At 44.8% G+C, this 22,440-nt stretch overlaps 1 protein-coding gene across 8 annotated transcripts in view; it reads left to right on the top strand.

The window, feature by feature from the left end:
• Positions 1-22,440, top strand: part of LOC147105921 (semaphorin-3A-like) — a 553,051-nt gene that overhangs the window by 168,082 nt on the left and 362,529 nt on the right. Inside the window, exon 1 of one of the 8 annotated variants that reach the window (XM_086010847.1) lies at positions 7,838-10,879. The exons of the other annotated variants lie outside the window; for them this stretch is intronic. The gene's annotated coding sequence lies outside the window, so the exon portion shown is untranslated. Of the gene's footprint in view, positions 1-7,837; positions 10,880-22,440 lie in introns of those variants that run through there. 8 annotated transcript variants of the gene reach the window in all.

The raw sequence follows: 22,440 nt of genomic DNA on the forward strand, positions 1-22,440 counted from the left end.
CATTGACAAAATCAGAGCTTGTTCATATTTGGACATCAAAAACGGGAAATAACTAAAACTAAATTGAGTTTTATGGCTTTTGTTTTAAGTGTGTGCACTGGTGCTTATAATGAACCTACGGTAAAAATACAGAGCTTGTTGGGCAGAAGTCTAACGTGCTGCTCCTGCTCATGTTAGCTTTCATTACTTTTTGCAATTAAGAACATTTTATGGCAGAAGTATTTTTTTATTGTGCCACAAGCCTAAATGTTGCCTGCGTTGTGAGTTTCTTTATGATGCACTGACATTTGTTTCGCATTACTGTTTTCTGTTCACTGAGTTGGTGCTCGCAGCCACTTCCCAGCCATGCTGCCCTGAGTAGAGGATGGGATGATCCAGATTTGGACATCTCCAAGCATCTCTATAATGCCACTAGGAGGTGTACGCGAGCAGCATAAGAAGGGGAACCTCACCCACCACAGAGTTCCTCCAACTTCCTCAGAAAATCCAGCAGAGGCTAAAAAAAACAGACAGCCTCTGGGGAGGAGTAGATTACATGGTTAATGAAACCGAGCTTTGATGCGGAACTCCTGCACTAGGGCCGAGAGTGATGTAGTTAGAACATGTAAAGGGGACAAGGGGAATAGAAAGGAGAGCCTTTAGAAATTCACATAAGTACCTAAGGGGGCCAATGCTGCTGTGTTTGGTAATCATAGTGAAACGTAAACAGTGGGGCGGGAAAGTGAATCATCCCCGCTGAGGTTCGGAACATCTCTTGACTTGAAAAAGAAACGGCGTTGTTAAAGGGTCAGTAATAATGAACACATGCAGTTTCTTAGTCACATCAAAAAGTGAATATTTTATTTCTGGTTGAATCTAAAGTTATTAGAGACGATTTATTTTTAACCCTGGCAGGATTTTGCAATATGTGCATCTGGTGGCAAAGGCTCTGTGCCAGGAGTGTGCAGATATTGTGGGACTTCAATAAAGGAGAATATTTCAAACTTTTACCGCAGATGTGAAGAGTTTGGAAAGAGAGCAAGGGTTTAGTTGCCTCATACCTATTGGTTGATCACAAAGGAGAGGGGACAGGGGAAGGAGGGCCCAGGAGTGCAGAGAGCATAGGTGGCAAACAAAACGCCGAAGGAACTTCCCCAGGAGCCTTGCCGTAGAAGGCTCAGGCTCTCCAGAGAGGGAGTGACCCTGAGGTGCATCATCTGGCCAGTGAATACAGTGAACCAACTACAGCGTACAACCAGGAATGACGTATGAGGAGAGATTGGGTCGATTGGGCTTATACTCGCAGGAGTTTAGAAGAATGAGAGGGGATCTCATTGAAACTTATAAAATTCTAACAGGACTAGACAGACTAGATGCAGGAAGGATGTTCCCGATGGTCGGGGAGTCCAGAACCAGGGGTCACAGTCTAAGGATAAGGGGTAGGCCATTTAGGACAAAGATGAGGAGGAATTTCTTCACCCAGAGAGTGGTGAACCTGTGGAATTCTCTACCACAGAAGGCAGTAGAGGCCAATTCATTAAATATATTCAAGAAGGAGTTGGATATATTTCTTAAGGCTAAAGGGATCAAGGGATATGGGGAGAAAGCAGGGACAGGGTACTGAATTTGGATGATCAGCCATGATCACATTGAATGGCGGAGCAGGCTCAAGGGGCCGAATGGCCTACTCCTGCTCCTATCTCCTATGTTTCTATGTTTCTATGACCAGTGCCCCGAAGTTCCCACTGCTGCAGGGAAACACAGGGAGCATCTGAGGGCTCCATCAATTTGTTCATCCCTGTCTGGCATAAAAATAAAACAAAAAAAGTGGTGCAACCGTGGCTAACAAGGGAAATTAGGGATAGCATATGATCCAAGGAGAGGACATATAAATTGGCCAGAAAAAGCAGCAAACCTGAGGACTGGGAGCAGTTTAGGATTCAGCAAAGGAGGACAAAAGAATTAATTAAGAGGGGGAAAATAGAGTATGAGAGTAAGCTTGCAGGGAACATAAAAACTGACTGTAAAAGCTTCTATAGATATGTGAAGAGAAAAAGATTGGTGAAGTCAAGCATAGGTCCCTTGCAGTCAGAATCAGGGGAATTTATAATGGGGAACAAAGAAATGGCTGACCAATTAAATACATACTTTGGTTCTGTCTTCACAAAGGAGGACACAAATAACCTCCCAGGGATGTTGGGGAACAAAGAACATAAGAACATAAGAAATAGGCGCAGGAGTAGGCCAATCGGCCCCTCGAGCCTGCTCCACCATTCAATAAGATCATGGCTGATCTGATCCTAACCTCAAATCTACTTTCACTCTCCGTCCCATCCAAACCCATGTGATCTCCCGGGAGAGGCGAAAAACCAGATTAAAAAAACCCAATGTTGCCAATTTGGGAGAAAAAATCTGGGAAATTCCTCTCCGACCCATCTAGGCGATCGAAACTCGTCCAGGAGATCACCCTGTCCCTGTATTTCCTACAGTACTTACCTTCTGTAAGAGGTGATCTCCACCCCAGCCAGGAACAGGCCCAATTTACTCTTGAAGGACTCCTAGCTGGCAGCCTGTTCCCGAGGTCGCCACTAATCCCTGTGAATAGAACCATCTCCTGAAATCTAACACAGAATTAGAACACAAAAAGTAGGAGCAGGACCAGGCTACGCGGCCCCTGGGCCCGCTCCGTCCCCCACAGGGCCATGACCGATCCGAACCTAGCCTCATGTCTGATTTCCTGCCCGCTCCTCGTAACCCCTAATTCCCCTTACTTCTAGGAAACTGTCTATTTCTGTTTTAAATGTATTTAATGATGTAGCTTCCACAGCTCTCTGGGGCAGCAAATTCCACAGACATACCACCCTCTGAGTGAAGAAGTTTCTCCTCATCTCAGTTTTGAAAGAGCAGCCCCTTATTCTAAGATTATGCCCCCTAGTTCTAGTTTCACCCATCATTGGGAACATCCTCACCACATCCACCTGATCAAGCCCCTTCACAATCTTATATGTTTCAATAAGATCACCTCTCATTCTTCTGAACTCCAATGAGTAGAGTCCCAATCTACTCAACCTCTCCTCATATGTCAACCCCCTCATCCCCGGGATTAACCGAGTGAACCTTCTTTGTACTGCCTAAGAGCAAGTATGTCTTTTCTTAAGTATGGACACCAAAACTGTATGCAGTATTCCAGGTGTGGTCTCACCAATACCTTGTACAACTGCAGCAATACTTCCTTGTTTTTATATTCCATCCCCCTAGCAATAAAAGCCAACATTCCATTGGCCTTCTTGATCACCTGCTGCACCTGCATACTAACTTTTTGTGTTTCATGCACCAGGACCCCCAGATCCCTTTGTACTGCAGTACTTTCCAGTTTCTTGCCATTAAGATAATAACTTGCTCTATGATTTTTCCTGCCAAAGTGCATAACCTCACACTTTCCAGTATTATATTCCATCTGCCAAATCTCTGCCCACTTACTTAGCCTGTCTATGTCGCTTTGCAGGTTTTTTATGTCCTCCTCACTCACTACTTTCCCTCCCATCTTTGTATCATCTGCAAACTTTGATATGTTATACTCGGTCCCTTCCTCCAAATCGTTAATATAGATTGTAAAGAGTTGGGGTCCCAGCACTGACCCCTGCGGAACACCACTAGTTACTGATTGCCAGTCTGAGAATGAACCATTTATCCCAACTCTCTGCTTTCTATTAGATAGCCAATCCTCCACCCATGCCAGAATATTACCCCCAATCCCGTGATTTTTTATCTTGAGCAATAATCTTTTGTGTGGCACCTTGTCAAATGCCTTTTGGAAGTCTAAATACACTACGTCCACTGGTTCCCCTTTATCCACCCTGTATGTTACGTCCTCAAAGAACTCAAGCAAATTTGTCAAACATGACTTCCTCTTCGTAAAACCATGCTGACTTTGTCCTATTAAATTATGTTTATCCAAATGTCCCATTACTGTCTCCTTAATAATCGACTCTAAAATTTTACCAACCACAGATGTTAGGCTAACTGGTCTATAGTTTCCAGCCTTCTGTCTATTACCCTTTTAAATAAGGGTGTTACATTAGCAGTTTTCCAATCATAGGGTCTAATGAGAGGGAGGAACTGAATGAAATCAGTATTTGTAGGGAAATGGTGTTCGGGAAATTGATCGGATTGAAGGCCGATAAATCCCCAGGGCCTGATAATCTACATCCTAGGGTACTTAAGGAAGTGGCCCTAGAAATAGTAGATGCATTGCTGGTCATCTTCCAAAATTCTATAGACTCTGGCACAGTACCCATGGATTGGAGGGTAGCTAATGTAACCCCACTATTTAAAAAAGGTGGTAGAGAGAGAACGGGGAATTATAGACCGGTAAGCCTGACATTGGTAGTGGGGAAAATGCTAGAGTCCATTATAAAAGATGTAATAGCAGAGCACTTGGAAAACAGTGACAGGATCAGACAAAGTCAACATGGATTTACAAAAGGTAAATCGTGCTTGACTAATCTACTGGAATATTTTGAGGATGTAACTGGTACAATAGATGGATGTGGTGTATTTGGACTTTCAGAAGGCTTGCGATAAGGTCCCGCATAAGAGATTAGCGTGCAAAGTTAAAGCACCTGGGATTGGGAGTAAGGTACTGACTTGGATAGAGAACTGGTTGGCAGACAGGAAGCAAAGAGTTGGAATAAATGGGTCTTTTTCCGAGTGGCAGGTGGTGACTAGTGGGTACCGCAGGGGTCGGTGCTAGGACCCCAGCTATTCACAATATATATTAATGATCTAGACGAGGGAACTAGAAGTAATATCTCCAAGTTTGCAGAAGACACAAAGCTGGGTGGGCGGGTGGGCTGTGAGGAGGATGCCGAGAAACTCCAGTATGATTTGGACAGGTTGGGTGATTGGGCAGATGCATGGCAGATGCAGTATAATGTGGATAAATGCGAGGTTATCCACTTTGGTGGCAAAAACAGGAAGGCAGATTATTATCCGAATGGCAATAGATTGGGAGAAGAGGAAGTGCAATGAGACCTGGGTGTCCTTGTGCACCAGTCACTGAAGGTAAGCATGCAGGTGCAGCAGGCGGTTAAGAAGGCAAATGGTATGTTGGCCTTTATAGCGAGAGGATGTCTTGCTGCAGTTGTACAGGACCTTGGTGAGACCACATCTTGAGTATTGTGTGCAGTTTTGGTCGCCTTATCTGAGGAAGGATGTTCTTGCCATGGAGGGAGTGCAGTGAAGATTCACCAGACTGATATCTCGGATGGCAGGAATGACGTATGAGGAGAGATTGGGTCGATTAGGCTTATATTTGCTGCAGTTTAGAAGAATGAGAGGGGATCTCATTGAAACTTCTAAAATTCTAACAGGACTAGACAGACTAGATGCAGGAAGGATGTTCCCGATGGCGGGGGAGTCCAGAACCAGTGGTCACAGTCTAAAGGTAAGGGGTAAGCCATTTAGGACAGAGATGAGGAGGAATTTCTTCACCCAGAGAGTGGTGAACCTGTGGAATTCTCTACCACAGAAGGCAGTTGAGGCCAATTCATTAAATATAGTCAAGAAGGAGTTAGATATATTTCTTAAGGCTAAAGGAATGAAGGGATATGGGGAGAATGCAGGGACAGGGTACTGAGTTTGGATGATCAGCCATGATCTCATTAAATGGCGGAGCAGGCTCGAGGGGCCGAATGGCCTACTCCTGCTCCTATCTTCTATGTTTCTATGTACCATTGCATTAAACAGAATAGCGGTGGGAGGGGATTAAAACATCATGATCTGGCTAATGGATATTTTTTCCTGCAATACATTCTCTCTCATATCATGGCATGTATAATATAACCTGTATAATCATGCTGCTTTCACTCCTAATGCCTTGCAGGTTCTGTATTCATCTTTTACAGATTTCCCTCATGGTTTGTACTGGTACGTTACAGCAATATTCATAGCTTTTTGTCAATCATCTGGAGCTCTGCCAGGCTCTGAATCACAAAGAATTTCCATTCTTTGCACCTGCTTTCTCTGCTGGAGGGTGCTGTTCTCCCCATCACTGAAACTTGCCTTGTTCCATCTCTGAACTTAACAGCGATTAAAGGGCCTTGTTTTCAGTAAACAGCATTTCTCTCTCTGCTGGGATTCAAGCATTTATTCCAACAATTGCACATCCTACCGCAGGAAAACTGACTCTTTCCACATTGGTCGTGGTTTAAGCGGCTGTTTGAGAGATGTGAGACGGTCTATATTGCCCTTGCTTCATGATAGGCCACTGCTACTTCTTTTCCTTGTTTGCAATGAAATCATAACCTCACAAGCCAAATGTTTCAAATTCCCAACGTTTCATCGACACCGGTGTAACCGGTGCGTTTCTCCGGGATCCTGAAACCGGAATGCTGACCAGAATGCTGACCGGAACGCTCCCGCGCTCCCGCGCCACTTACAACAGTGACTACACTCCAAAAGTACTTCATTGGCTGTAAAGCGCTTTGAGACGTCCGGTGGTCGTGAAAGGTGCTATATAAATGCAAGTCTTTCTTTTTGCAGGGAGGGCATTGCGGGCGCAAATCCCGTGGTTTTTCCACCACTAAAACAAAGGGACAGAAAATCCTAGGCTGTACGCCAGCCATCCCGCACGATACTCCCGGTGAGTGTGGGGCCCCGGGAGAGTGCGGTATCAGCCCTCTGGCTCCCCAAAGTCCTCAACAGCAGCACGCTCTTTGATTAATTGCTTTTACTATGATTGTCTGCAGATAGTTAAAAGGTTTACAGTTAGGCTGTGCTGATTAAAATATAATGGACAGCAATGCAATTCATTGATTAATAAGCTTGTTAACCAGCCACCTAGTCCGGGCACGGCGCAGACATTAGCTCCGTTTGATCCCGTTCTCTAATAGTGTTGAACTAGTTCTAATTGTTTCCTTCTGTCCACTGGATGTTAATGCAGCTGTACTTCTGAAGTGTAAATAAGGCACGGTAATTTAAAATGAACCTTGTTACTGGTATAAATTTGCAGTATTTAAAATTTTTAATAATGATTTGGGTCTGCTGCAATGTGCTTAACTTTAAAACTTAAAATATTCTAAAATCCAGTGCATTATACTTCCAGGAAAAATTGAGGAGAATCCTATATTTTAATAGAAAATCTCTTCTACAAAAGGTAGAGGACAATGAGGTGAAAAATAAAATGGAGTCAAAGAACTTTTTCGTCTTTATGTTCTTAAAACTGGAACACCCTCCTCTGCACGGCACTGGCGGAATAGTCAGCACTGTTGCTGTTTAATGTGCTCAAATTCATATATGATGAATCCTTCTTTATTAGCCTCCTGCCTCACTCCATCACAAACTGAACTATTTTCTCCATCTACTTTCTGGAGTTTAGAAGAATGAGAGGTGACCTCATTGAAACACGGTGGCATAGTGGCTAGCACTGTTGCTTCACAGCACCAGGGACCCGGGTTCGAATCCGGCCTCGGGTGACTGTCTGTGTGGAGTTTGCACATTCTCCCCGTGTTTGCGTGGGTTTCCTCCGGGTGTTCCGGTTTCCTTCCACAGTCCAAAGATGTGCGGGTTAGGTTGATTGGCTATGATAAATTGACCCTTAGTGTTAGGGGGATTAAATACGTGGGGTTACGGGGATAGGGTGGGATATGTGTTGGTGTAGGGGTTACGGGGATCGGGTGGGATATGTGTCGGTGCAGGCTCGATGGGCCGAAATGGCCTCTATCTGCATTGTGGGGTTTCTGTGATTCTGTGATTCTGAGGGGGATGCTTCCCCTGGCTGGAGAGTCTAGAACCAGGGGGCATAGTCTCAGAATAAGGGGTCGGCCATTTAGGACTGAGATGAGGAGGAATTTCTTCACTCAGAGTTGTGAATCTTTGGAATTCTCTACCCCAGAGGGCTGTGGATGCTGAGTCGTTGAGTATATTCAAGACTGAGATCGATAGATTTTTGGACTCTCGGGGAATCGAGGGGCTCTCCTCTGTACTTTCCTATGGCATTCCTCCAAAGCTGCAGATATTGCCCTCTACTGCCCTTCCTACTGCCTGTATCGTCATTCTGTTCAACTGACGAACCCGAAACACCAATCTTGCACCACTTCACCATTACAGCTTGATTTCCCTTGTCTTCTCACCTACTCGTTTCAACCTCGACAATATCCTGCGGAAGGGTCTTGGCCCTTTAACTTGATTTCTCAAATTAAAAAATAGACATGAAACGCTTCCCGGTGACCAGCTGCTGATTATTTCTCCACAAGACCGTAGTAATGAATTCCACACAGATCACTGCTGAGCTTAGTCTGGCACTCAGCAGAGGCTGGCAGTTCATCACAAATAGAAGGAAAATAGTAAAACATATAACCAACCCTCTCCTATTCTTATGGTCGTACCTCCGATCACCTAACTCAAGATCAACATCAGATCCTTTGTGCAGGAGATCTAAAGATGGGAAGAAAGTGAAATACATTAAACATGAGGAAGCACTCGGTGATTGCCTCATTTAAATTACAGCTCTGTAATTACTCCCAGCTCTGTATCTGCTTATATATAAACTGGTTCAGTAATTGTCAGATTACCAAAGTAATCTGTCAGACAACTATATAGTACTTTTCACATCAGATTCTCTTGAACACAAAGAATTTTAAATTAATGATTTGATTATGTGGGTTAATGTGACAAACCATCAATAGTCCACAAACAGCCATGGGATGAAAGGGTCGGTTATTAGTTGATGAAGGAATGTTGGTCAACTCACCGGGGAGAATTCCTTTCTCATCTTTACATTGTACTATTGATCCTTTAACATTCAACTAAATCACAGGAAGACGCTTCTGACAATTCGGCACTTGTTCAGCATTTTTCGGGAGTGTTAGCCTAGATTATTTACTCAAGCCTTTGTACGGGGCTCGAGTGCATAACTTTCTGACCCAAATGCAAGTGTGTTCCAATGGAACTTGGTTGACACCGTTCTACTTGGACGTCTTAAAAAAACTAAAAGAAATTTCATTTGAAATTAAGCTGTGCAGTTTGGGTAGTGGTAGGAAATATTACTAATATATGTAGTAATCTTTACAGTCAGAAATCTGGAAAAGTGCATGTTGGATGATATCGCTAAGGTTGAGAAAAATAAAAGAAGAGACCAGGTAAATCAGGGACTTGTGATTGAGTGACACCAAGTGTATATTTTAAAAGCCTTAAGATTGTCGGGAGCAGAAAAGACTGCGGGAGGTAAGGCTTTATGCAATCCTGGATAAATGAGTTATGGAGTAGAAGGCTGCATAACAAACAACAACAACTTATATTTATATAGCGCCTTTAACGTAGTGAAACATCCCGAGGCCCTTCACAGCAACGTTATCAGACAAAATGTGAGACTGAGCCACAGAGGGAGCTATTAGGACAGGTGAGGTAGGTTTCAATGATCGTCTTAAAGGAGGAGAGAGAGGTAGAGAGGCGGAGTGGTTTAGGGAGGGAATTCCAGAGCTTAGGACCCAGGCAGCTGAAAGCACGGCCGCCAATGATGGAGCGATGAAAATTGGGGATCCTTCATTTCAACACCGTGAGATTGTAGGGAGAAGGAAGAACATGTGATCTAGTATATTTGCAGCTTAGTCGGAGCAAGAGAAAAACAAAGACGCACTTTCCATAATAGCATTGAAAAAATAGAAAGGAATATGAACGATTACAATGCGGAGAAGTTAAAAACTTTCTCTTAATGAGAGGTGAGAGATCACCTATCACATGACATGCTTTTTGTCAATGGACAGAAATTCCCTTCAGAGATTTGGGATGCTTTTGCAATGTTAAATTAATTGGACATCTCACATTACCATTAGTCACTGCTCAAATGGTTTGACTTTTGCCTGTAAGGTAATCTTCTGTTCATAATACAAACATCAGCTGCTCTCCAGTTTATTTTAGTAGGAGCTGGAGTCTGAGTAAGTCCTTTCTGCCCCATTAACATGATATTCTTCTACTGAATTGAAATCTTACTAAAATAAATATGCTAATTTAGTAACCCATTGGTACGTCGACACAATTTCTACAAGTCAGCCAACAGGGTCAAATTCTTCAGGCCCTCCTTACAGCTGTGACCACTTGTGCCCTGTAAACTAATCTCAACTGGGGTTTCAGCTAGTGTCAGTGTCCCTGGATTCAGAACTGGTGCAATCAGTCAGGGTTCCCCACTCCTGCTAGCGAGTCCGGCTAAAACTGCATGGTTAACTGTTTGGTAAGGGTCTGGTCAGGCTCCACTGTGGTGGCTTCAGTGGTTCCATAGCTCGGTGACACTCAATGACTAGGCTTGCAGCTGAAGAGGGGCCAGTTTGCCGAGTGCCCCGAGAGCCAGGTACCAGCAAGAGTCACTGCCTCAAGGCAACAAAGGGAGAAAATTGGTGGGGAAAAGCATATTAATAAAAAAAATGGAGAAGCGTTATGTAAAGATTATATGCAATAAGCCTTTAGGGAAAGGTTTGCTGTAGTTTGTCAGTAACAGAGAAAAAAATTGATGCCTGATTATATTTCAGGAAAGGTTCTCAGTACGGACATGTGGTGCCCAGTGTAATCAGAAACAGCAGTTTTCCAGCTTCAGGGCTGAATTCAAACACATGAATAGGTATTCCTAAAACATGCCCTGCAATACAGCATGTTGCATTCTGAGTATGAGATACATTTTTAGCAAATATGATCCACTAATAGTGAGTGCACGTTGTTAATTTAACCACATGTTGTAATTGTGTATCAATCACAGCTGATCCTGTCCACAGATATACCAAAGAATGGAATCCTTCCAAAGCTCGGCATCAGTCTGGACTATTGCTCCTCTGACTGTTCCAACTGAAAGCAGAACAAAGCTGACAACCCATGTTAATTAACATCTGCTTTTGTACATTAACTTCCCTGTGTAAGAATGCATATTCAAATTTATAATGTTTCATTTTTATGCCATAACATGATTAAGTGTGGAATTGCTTTGTAGCTGCATTCATTCCTTTGTGTTTGAGGTAGAAGGGCCTTGACAGATTTCACTAATCCTTCTTCAGGAAGCCTTCCTGGGGCAATATGATCATTTGTGCATCTACTGTGTAGCACTGGGGTGCAGCTGGTACTGAGCCAAGACATGTGTTCTCTGTTGATCATTTCATAAACAGTCATTTGTCATTTGCAAAATAATATTTGAGGAAGAATGCCGGCCAATATCACATTGCGCTTGGGTTTGTTAGCGTGCTGAATAATTTGAAATTATAATTCCCTCTGCAAATACAAAAGGACTGTCAGATTATTTGGCTATTACCACTATAATCCGAACAAAAGGGTTGAAAGCCTCTGCTAAAAATAAGTTCCAAACCTTAATCACAGGTTTTAATAGAATCAAAATACTGCCAACAATGATTACTTTGCTATATTGCTGGGAATTTCTCCCCTCAGGTTTCTTGATTCATAGAGAACTGTGAATATATATATTTTGCCAACATAAAATAAAATGTTGAATTGCAGTAAAGAGCAGTAAAAATGCAATGGCCAACACCCATTGCACTGATGTGCATCAGGCACCGCATCCCCTGGAGCACCGGGTGCTCTCAGCGCTTCTCAATGAAACCAGCCAGCATTAGGAGGCTGCGCACGAGGCTAACTCTGGTCCTACAATTTATTTCAAATAGTGGGCTTGCCTTAATACATATGGAGCCCCTGAGCAGCATTCCAGATCCTAAGTGCCCTTTTGGACTGGGCTTTCCAATGAAGCCTTATTGGGGCTGAGAGGGAAAAGGCTCTGTCCCTAATACAGGGCCACCCTTCTTTGTCGCCACTGTTGATTAGTGGCCACACTGAGCAAGGGAACATAAATTGCCAGTGATAGACCAGCGTAAAAATAAATGGCAGCCTTATCGAGGAAACCACAAGCCCTCCACTAGCTGCTGGCACCCGGCAATCCAGCCCTGGCTCCATGGCGTTCCGAGCTCAGCGGATCAAATGTCAGCTCATTTGGATGAAGATGCAGCCAATGTCTCGGGAGCAGTGGTTCTGGAGCAGCACAGCCCTGCTTGTAGTATTGACCCCATAACCACAGAAATCCCAAGTAATTTCAAAATGTCGACGGAGAGGGCACCTGTGGGTAAATATTGGTCATGGCAAGCACCTTCCCGCAGATCACTTCCTTAGGGTTAGTGTTATTGTCCAGTTAAAGTTCTGGAGCAATGCTTTGTGGACAAAAGCGGATCGGAATTTGGGGTGTACATCAGATATGGCAAAGTTACAACCATTCTAAAGTACGCACTAAATTCAGGCAGGACTGTGAGCTGGCAGATGATGCAGCCACCTCTGTCAGCCATGGCTCAGTGGGCAGCATCCTTGCCTCTGAGTCAGAAGGTTGTGGGTTCAAGTCCCACTCCAGAGACTTGAGTACAAAAAATTTAGGCTGACACTCCAGTGCAGTGCTGAGGGAGTGCTGCACTGTTGGAGGTGCCATTTTTCAGATGAGACGTTAAACCGAGGTCCCGTCTGCTTTCTCAGGTGGACGTAAAAGATCTCATGGCACTATTTTGAAGAAGTGTTGGAAAGTTATCCCTGGTGTCCTGGGGCCAATATTTGTCCCTCAATCAACATCACTAAAACAGATTATCTGGTCATTATCACATTGCTGTTTGTGGGAGCTTGCTGTGTGCAAATTGGCTGCTGCGTTTCCTACATTACAGCAGTGACTACACTTCAAAAAGTACTTCATTGGCTGTAAAGTGTTTTGGGACATCCGGTGGTTGTGAAAGGCGCTATAGAAATGCAAGTCTTTCTTTCTTTTAGAGCTGCATGTGTGCAAATGATGGGATAAGGAGGCAAAAGCAGCTGTCCCAGAAGTTCTGTCATTTACACCAGAATTGCACCTGACTTAAACTAGTTGAAGAAAGGAGTGAATTACCTGCTTGACTCGTCAAACCAGGAAGAAGTTGAGTTCACAGGCCTTGAATGTCCAGAAACTTTGTTTGAAACCTCAGTTTTGACTGGAGCGTTGAGCAAAATCTTTGCTTCCAGGAAAGAGATTCTGTGAATTACTTTTCAGCAGTTCCAGGCAGGGAAATCTTTTTCTTCCCACCCTTCTGTTATGAAGCCCTTACCATGGGGTCCATTATGACATACCCTTATATGTGCTTATGATGGGGACAGAACAGAAGTAGGAGGAAACAGAAATGAGAGTGGCACACAGGAAAAGGATATGAAGACAAACCAGGAGGTATGCTTCCACTGGAGTCTGCAGACCGCATCGCTCCCTCGAGGATGCATCAGAAAAGATTTGCTTAAAGAGGCAATGGTTCAATAAGGAGGCATAGAAGGAACTCTGTGTCCCATTGCAAACTAGCCTCCAAACATTCTCTGTAAAAACCCAAACAAAGAACAAACGTACTTCAGAATACTGGAATTCACATCATAAACTTGTTTTACTGTGGGCGTATATATTTACAGCACGTGCATCTTTTTACTGCTGTCCCTACCCTGGTGCCTCTATGTGCTGTCCTTCAATCTATTCTGATGCTCCAACGAGGTGCTACCTGGGCTGTGGTAACATGATTCTCTTAGAACCGAATTGAGCCTTGTCTCAGTGCTCTGAGTCCCGGAAGGACTCTTCAGCAGGCCACATTGTCACTGCAGGTCCTGTGTCCTGACACCTTAAATGAGCATCTGGTTGGGGGCTGGCGAGAAATGTCAGATGCGCTGCCATCAGTAGGAGGGCAAACTTGATGGTATCAGTTCGATCCTGCAGATCCTGAGAGATGGTGCCCCAAAGCTCTCAGAAGTCAGTTGCCAGCATTCTCTCCAAACAGTTCTGCAAAGCTCCAATCCACTTTGTACTGACTGGCCTGGGGGCCTCTCTATCAGGAGGGATTAATGCTGATTGTCCTAGTGTTACCACAAGGTCCAGGTAGAATTGTATTGTGTTGAAATCTTCCTGGATATTGGCGCTGAGCGTGGCATTGGGTTCTGCCGTGACCCCTGCCATCTGCCTCACAGATGGTCTTTCTTGTTTTTCAGGTTTGCTAAAAATACAAATACTTGAGCAAAAAAACCATATCCAGGCTGTAAACGCCACTAATTCCAAGGAATGTCAATGTTCCTGTTTGCTTTGTCTGTGGAAATCTTGACTGACTTGGATTGAATTATGAAGAATAGGCTGATATTTTGGAGTTTTATTTGATTATCAATGAACAGAGAGGGAGAACTTTTGCAAAATGTTCCTTTAGCAGACTGACTAAGTGGGACAGGATCCTGATAGAGTCGATAGTTGTGCTCCATAGATAGAGTGAGCTCCTGTGATAAATGCCCTTTTCTAATTCTACCCATTCTTCTGGGTTTTTTTTGCCAATCTTCTCTCCTCCTCTCTTTAAGGTACTGACTCCTTGTGCAGCTCCAGAGCTGCCGGTTGCTCTTTGGGGGTTTTCGCAGGTGGCCATTGCTCACTTGTAAATTCAGACATTGTTTTTGTAGGCTATTCAATCGGGTGGGGGGAGGGGGTCTCACAAACAGGACTAGCCTGTCCATATCTAACATCTGCACAATTGCTGGGCTTCATTGCAAAATACTCAAGGTTTTCAGACTGCATGTGGTCAATGGGCCATAGTTTGGATGCCCCAGGACGGAAGCTATTGGGCCAGCGATGAATATAAATGATGAAACTTTTAGTGAAAAATATTGAACTCAAATAAAAACCCACAGTGGATTCAGCTTTCAATGGGCTCCATCAGGTATTAGTTAGGTGATGTGTGTTACAGTGAGACTTTATTCTACATAAGCCCAACAGATGTTCAGTCAGTAAGGCATAAATTTTGTACTGAAGGAAGTGATCTTTTTGAAGTGGCTTTATATTACACTACACTGATGTACTAACACACTGCGCTACAGAGTGAAAGGATATGTTCATTCCTGCAACTCCCCAAACAGAGTGTCTCTGATTAGGCCATCGTGAGAGGCTCTGAGTGGAAATACGGCACTTTCCCAATCCCGTATAGAGGAGGTGATTCCACGCTGTTTCAGTGAACCTCCGACTGGCTGCTTGAGATACATTGAAGGCCAGAATGTGGGAGTATTTTGCCATCCTGCTCTCTAAAGAAGAAACCATGTATAGGCTCAGGAGGGTAGCTAAAGAGAGGGAAAGTTTCACTTCAGTTTTGTCCCTGTTCCTGCAGACCTTTCTCAATTAAATATTTACTACCTTTGCATCTCTGTTGTTTCTTACTTGTTGTTAGTGTTTAATTGACTGATTGTTTTAGCAACCATTCCAAATACAGGCCAATATCTATGGTCAAACCATTGGATTCTCCCTCTGATATATTCTTTCACAGGCAGCCAATTTATTTACTTCCTCACTCCAGACGTAAGCTGGAGTTACACAGTCCTGTTGAGTGCACAGCACAGCCAGCATGCTTGGAGTTATAGTGGGACTGGGACTTGCACTCTGCTGACGAGGAGAGGGCTTACACATGTGTACATAGCTCCGGCTTCCTGCAGGACTACCTTTCAATGTTAGAGGAGAATGATGTAAGAAAACTATTAGGCACTTGGTCTAAGCGTTAAACAAAGCTTTAATCAACTGTTTTACAACATGGAAGTCTAGTTGTGTCCTTCACTAGTTCCTGTTAAAGAATGTTCTGAGCAAGCTGGGCTCATGCCCGAGTATTTATACTCTCCCTGGACAGCGCCACCAGCAGGCCGCCCAGTATCATTTCATAAGTCATTTCCACATGAATGACAAGATTCATGTCAGAGAATGGGTTGTTTTCTTATAAAATTAAACGGACTGAAATACTGTCTCGATTAAGTGCCAGGTGGTCCAACAGATCACCCTTTAAATCTGACTTCACACCGGTGATACACCACATGGTGCTAAGTCTGAGTGGTGCGAGGTGGCCTCCCATAGAAGTCTTTGCAATGCTTCGCTTTAGTGCATCCAGGGGTCTGATTGGGACCTGTCACTTTTATATCCATGTGCACCCAAAGCCACTTTGCACCAATGCAAAGGTAACAAGAATAACTGCAACCTGGTGGCCATCAATATAAGATAGTCCCTAATAAATCCAATAGGGAATTCAGAAGAAACTTCTTTACCCAGAGAGTGGTGAGAATGTGGAACTCGCTACCACAGGGAGTGGGTGAGGCGAATAGTATCGATGTATTTAAGGGGAGGCTGGATAAACACATGAGGGAGAAGGGAAGAGGGTTACGCTGATAGGGTGAGATGAGGAAAGAAAAAAAAAAAAGAAAGACTTGCATTTCTATAGCACCTTTCACGACCACCGGACGTCTCAAAGCGCTTTACAGCCAATGAAGTCTTTTTGAAGTGTAGTCACTGTTGTAATGTGGGAAACGCGGCAGCCAATTTGCGCACAGCAAGCTCCCATAAACAGCAATGTGATAATGACCAGACAATCTGTTTATGTTATGTTGGTTGAGGGATAAATATTGGCCAGGACACCGGGGAGAACTTCCCTGCTTTTTTTCGAAATAGTGCCATGGGATCTTTTACGTCCACCTGAGAGAGCAGAGAGGAAAGACGGGAAGAGGTTCGAGTGGAGCATAAACATCAGCATGGACTGGTTGGGCCGAATGGCCTGTTTATGGGCCGTATTTCCTGTGTAATCCGATGTGATTCGAATTCACTCCAGTTTGTTTGAAGATGTTCTGCTGCAGCCTGTTTTCTTTAGCTTATTTTTTTGCAAAGGAAGTGTGTTAAAGCTGTATAACTGAGTACTCATCTTTGCCTTGGTGCTTACTCACATTGTGATGTGAATGCTCAGCTTCTTTACTGGTCAGATGTAGAGATGCTGTCAGAAGCTTACATTTCCATTCTTCACATGAGCGTCAATTTTGCATACAAATTCAGTATTATTCCAAGAAAATGGATGTTGCATACAGTAGGATTGAATGAAAATTATACTATCTGTGCATCAGAGCTAAGCATAGATTATGAGTAGCTGGGGTATATCACACCTTCGCTCGCCTTCCCTTACTACTTCCCTAATTCCTGCTTGGTGTCTGTCCCCACCCCAGTGAAATACCTAGGAATGTTTGGCTATGTTAAACAACAACAATTTGCATTTATAAAGTATCTTTAATGTAGAAAAACACCCCAAAGTGTTTCACAGAGGTGTAATGGAAAAATGGATGGCAAGCAAAGATGGAGATATTGGGAGTGGTGACCAAGAGCTTGGTCATAGAGGTTGGTTTTAAGTAGAGTCTTAAAGGAGGTGAGGGAGAGGTGGAGGGATTTAGGGGGGGAGGAATTCCAGAGCATTGGCTCAGCCGCCAATGGTGGGTGAATGAAGGGGTGATAAAAAAACAGGCCAGAGTCACAGGAGCAGATACTTGGGAGGGGTGGGTTGTCGGGCAGCAGGAGAATACAGAGATACGGAAGGGTTTTAACACAAGGGTGCAAATTTTAAATTGGAGGTGTTGGGTGACCAGGAGCTAACAGAGGTTGGTGAGGACAGTGGTGATCTGGCAGGATTTCCAGCAGGATAAGAAACTGGCAGCAGAGTTTTGGATAAGAAAAGTTTATGGCGGCTCGCCAGGAGATCATTGTGTATGTGTTTAGCACTTTATTATCTCCAGTGCGAGCTCCACAGGAGAACTAAGGCCCTATCGCATCCTAGATCAGTCTTAGAATATACAGGGGGAGAAATTGAGTCGCGCCCCCTTTGGGGCGCTAACTTCGCCGGGGCGCTACTTTCAACGCCCCGAAAAATTAGCGCCCTTGCGCCTGAAATTGAGTGGTAGCGCCCCAAGAGGGAAGCGGGATGCTACTGCAAGCACTCCCCCTCCCTCTTGGGGCGCTGCGAGGGAATATTGCGGCGCAACATCGTCACAACGCGGTATTGCAGGCCTTCTTCCCCTTAGAGGGGCCTTGCACAGCGTGACCCAGGACCCAGTTGGGCCGCCGGAGATCAGAGTGCTGGCAAAAGAGCGTACAACGGTAAGTCAGGGGGCGCTACCGAAGATCGCGGCCAGGGTGCGAGCGGGGCACTGTGCACAGCGATGATCTCATCGCCGGCGGCGCAGCACCACAGGGTGCTAACGGTTAGCGCCGCCGCTAACCTCCTGCTGAATTTCGCGGGAGGGCCTGGCAGCGCCGCTCCCTGACGCTAGTTGCTTTGCGAACTGTTAGCGCCCTCTTAGGGTTTAGGGCACTAACGGGAGGCGCAAAGCAACTGAATTTTTCCCCCACAGTATTTAAACATATTCTGTGTATTGTTAAAAAAAATCTTATATCTACACATTGCTGCATTGAGTGCCACCTTTGTGACAAGGCTATATGAGAACAGTAGTGCAAGTACTTAGTTTTAACATGAGGTGTTACAATTTGGGTTTTTACACTGGATATTTCCCTAAGTTCAGCATCACTGGCCATTCCCAGGAGAAAACAATGCATCTCCCATGAACCACAGTGTGTGCCTTTGTCTGTCCAATAGCTCAGTAAATGTAGTAAGGCTCAGGAGTTGAAGAGAGAACCCTTGTCGTTGTAAACTGCTTAGAAGAAACATACCTTGCACCACTGCGCGATCTTCCTATCATCAATAGGCAGCAGAATGAACATCCGATCAGAGTGCATCAGATGCTATAAACCATTAGACTAATGTTTTGAACATTAGATTGATAAATGAACAGTACTCAGTACAAGCAGCATGTTTACAGTTATTACAAACTTTGCTAACCTTTAAAAACAACCTAGAGATTTCACCTGTGCCAACTATCGACATAAAACTCCAAGACCGCACAAAGTGGAGGAGAAGCATCCGGGAAGGCACCGAACACCTTGGGCTCAATTTTAACGCAGCTGACAGGCGGGCTTTTAGGCGTGTGGGATGTTAAAATTGCAAAACCTGGGGGTCGGGACCCCTCCCGCCTGGTTCCTGCCTCCACGCCATTTTAACCTAGGTGTGTCTGATGGACCCGAATCAGTCCCGCCTGCAACAGACAGGACTGGTCTTTAGGGCCCTTAAACAGCACCGATTGTGTTGTGTATGTAATATGTGTGCTACTTTGAACCTATGGACAGGACTGCACTACTTGTTGGGCGTAGTGATACGCAGTACCACTCCTGGCCATAGGGGTATAAATAGTACTGTGGGTACTGATCTCCCCTCAGTTCCCGCCTGTGGGCATGAAGTAAAGACCTATGTATAGTCCCTACCTCCAACCAGTAAAGACCTGTTTGAGTTATACGTTTAAGTCTTTGTGTTAATTGTTCAATACAATACACATACTTAACACTGGCGACGAGTCAGGTTCTTACCCTGCGGCAGTTGAAGAGAGGTTTCAAACATCACCACCCCACTAGAAGCGACAGGCTTTAGGACTCTGAAGCCTCCATCAGCGACTGAGCACTGGAGTGCAGCAAACATCCTGACAGCTTCCAGCGACTGACAGAAGTCTTTCTGCAGTTTCCTTGTTCAACCTAGGTGGTGGGGTAAGCCGTGCAGTGTTGGCTGCAAAGACAGGGCTGGGGAAGTTGGAGAAGATAAGGGCGATCGCAATCCCTGATAAGAGCCGCGGTGAAACGCGCGAGCGGGTAAGCCAGAGCCCGGGAGGGAGTGAGCAAGAGCCGCGCGAGCGGGTGAGCCAGAGGCCGGGAGCCGCTTCAAGTGCGAGGCGCAGCGCGGGCCAGCGATCGGAACCAAAGATAAGGGCCGCACTCGGGGGCTGAAGGGAGACGGCGTCGGGGGACGGGTGAAGACCGCCAAGTGCGGGAAAACCGCCATTTTGTGGGCGGAGGACGACGGCAAGAGCGGGAAGCCACCATCTTTGATAACAAGTAAACAAAATAAAATCTGAGAAATTGCAAATCTACAATGCCTAAACACGGGAATATTAGCACCTTTGATAGTGACCTCGAAGATTGGGCCATATATGTTGAAAGAGTAAAAAATTATTGTAAGGCCAATAAAATTCATGACCAAGATAAAGCTTTAACATTATTAAATTTAATGGGTGCGAAGACATACGGGCAATTGAAACACCTGTTATCACCAGATGAACCGGCGGATAAGACGTTCGATGAGATTGTTACTGTCCTGAAAGATCATCTAAACCCCACGCCGCTGATGCTAGCGGAACGATTTAAATTTTACGACAGAAGGCAGCTACAGCATGAAAGCAATGCTGATTATTTGCTGGAATTGCGTAAATTAGCGAAATATTGCCAGTTTGGAACGGGACTGACAGAGGCACTTCGAGACAAATTTGTGTGTGGTTTATTTAAACAGGATACACAAAAGCGACTGCTCGAGGAGAATGAGCTGACGCTTGAGAAGGCGGTCACTATGGCAGCAGCACACGAAGCCGCAGCGAGAGGCACGGCAGTAATGCAGCTACGGTCACCGGAGCTCAGTGCACACAAATTGGGTGTGAGTTCTGGCAAATGTTATCGTTGTGGAAAGACAACGCATGATCAGAACCAGTGTTGGTTTAAAAACCAAGAATGTAGAACTTGTGGTAGGCTTGGACATATAGCTAGAGTATGCAGGTCAGGGAAGAAGACCAGCAACAAGAAGTCACCGCAAGGAAAATACGCAAAGGTACACAAGGTGACCGAACAGGAGTCCGATTCAGACGCTAGCAGTAATGAACTGGCTAGCTTAAGCTGTAATGAACTGGCTAGCTTAAGAGTACTCAACGCTGGTAAGGGTGCAGACCTCCAGACAATTTGGGTCACTCTTCAGATAGAAGGAGTCCAAGTAAAACTGGAATTGGACACTGGATCGGCATTGACGGTCATAAATAAGAAAGATTACGGAAAGTTATTCCAACATATTCCCCTACAGGATACGGGGATTATATTGAAAACATACACGGGGCAAAGAGTGTACCCCATCGGGAAAATAGAGGTTGCAGTGGTCCACAAGGGCGAAGACAGTCAAATAATGGACTTATATGTGATATCTGAAGGAGGTCCTCCACTACTAGGACGGGAGTGGATTAGGAAAATGAATATGGACTGGCATTTCCTACAAACAATAACGAGTGAGAACTCGGTGAAGATAGTCGGCCCAGACTCTGGAACGGATGATGGTAAGCCCAACTCAGGTGCAAAAGACAAAGTTTCAGCACAGAATTCCACTGAGCAACAACAACATAGGTTAACTGTGGATTCTGAGTCTGGCAAGTCTACTGATGTGCCCATTTCTGAGGGACACCGGGCTCAAACTCAACTCCATTTCAAACTACAACAGCAATTAGAACAAATGCTTCGCCGTTTTGAGCAAGAGTTGAATGCAACGAAAGAGTTCTTTGATATAGAGTTGGAGAATCTGGAAAGACAACAGAAGCAGCTGATGGAGAAAATGGAGCAGGAGCACACAAAACGTCTGATGTCAGAGGAGTTAACGGTCAGCCAACTCCCGCATATGCTGAAGGACAGGACTCTGAAATGGGAAAAACTTGAACACGAACTTCAATATTCAAACGAAAGGGGTTCGGAGCTCTCAAAGGTTATTGGAAGAGCTGAGGTGGCAACACAGACTGAAATGACTGCAACAGAGCAGCCCTTGGATGCCAAAAGTACGCTGACTCACGTCAACATAGAACAACAGACCGCTGAAACAGCTGCTCCGGTAGAGGGATTGCATAGTCCGATCAATCAATCTCCAAAGGAAGTTGAAGTATTAAAATCACAAATGAGGTCACTAGTAAACGACTTGCTGAAAGCCCAGAAAAAGCTGGATGCAGAGGTACACATGAAGAAGTCTCTTCAGGAAAGATGTCTGGACTTGGAACAAAAGCTGGCTAACGCCCAGCTGGGTATGGAGGAAATAGAAGACCCTCTCGCTGGCCTAGATCAGGACGACACCGAATATTACTATGTCCTGTCCTGCCCAACTTGTAACTTCGACTCCCACCATACAGAAATCATGGAGGAGCACCGAAAGTCTACGGAACATCGGGAGAAGGTGGCTCTACTACGGAAAAAGGAGGGAGAGAAGGAGGAACTGCGCATGCAGCTGGCAGCTGACAGTGGAGCCCAGAGAGTCTCCAAGAAGCAGAAAAGGAAAAGTCAAAACAGAAGATGACCCATCTGAACCATTATTACCTCTACCAGATCACACACGTGGTCCCTCCGAACGGAGCCAATTCAGTTCGGAAGTTCAAACTGTTAAATCCATGGAAGGACTATTGAATGAGTCACTCCAGCAACGTGAACTGACTCCACCACAGAGATTGAATCTGTGAACTGTTTTCCGCAGAGACTGAATCTGTGATCTGTTTTGACATGAAGTTATCTATGTATCTATGTTATTCTGTTATGTAAACCTGAAGTTATATATGTATATATGTTATTACGTTATGTTAAATGGGGAGATGACTGTAAAGCTAGGAAGGGAGGAATGTTGTGTATGTAATATGTGTGCTACTTTGAACCTATGGACAGGACTGCACTACTTGTTGGGCGTAGTGATACGCAGTACCACTCCTGGCCATAGGGGTATA

The sequence above is a fragment of the Somniosus microcephalus genome, chromosome 17, assembly GCF_052327205.1.
Source record: "Somniosus microcephalus isolate GS21.2 chromosome 17, FLI_Smic_1.0, whole genome shotgun sequence".
Lineage (NCBI taxonomy): Eukaryota > Metazoa > Chordata > Chondrichthyes > Squaliformes > Somniosidae > Somniosus > Somniosus microcephalus.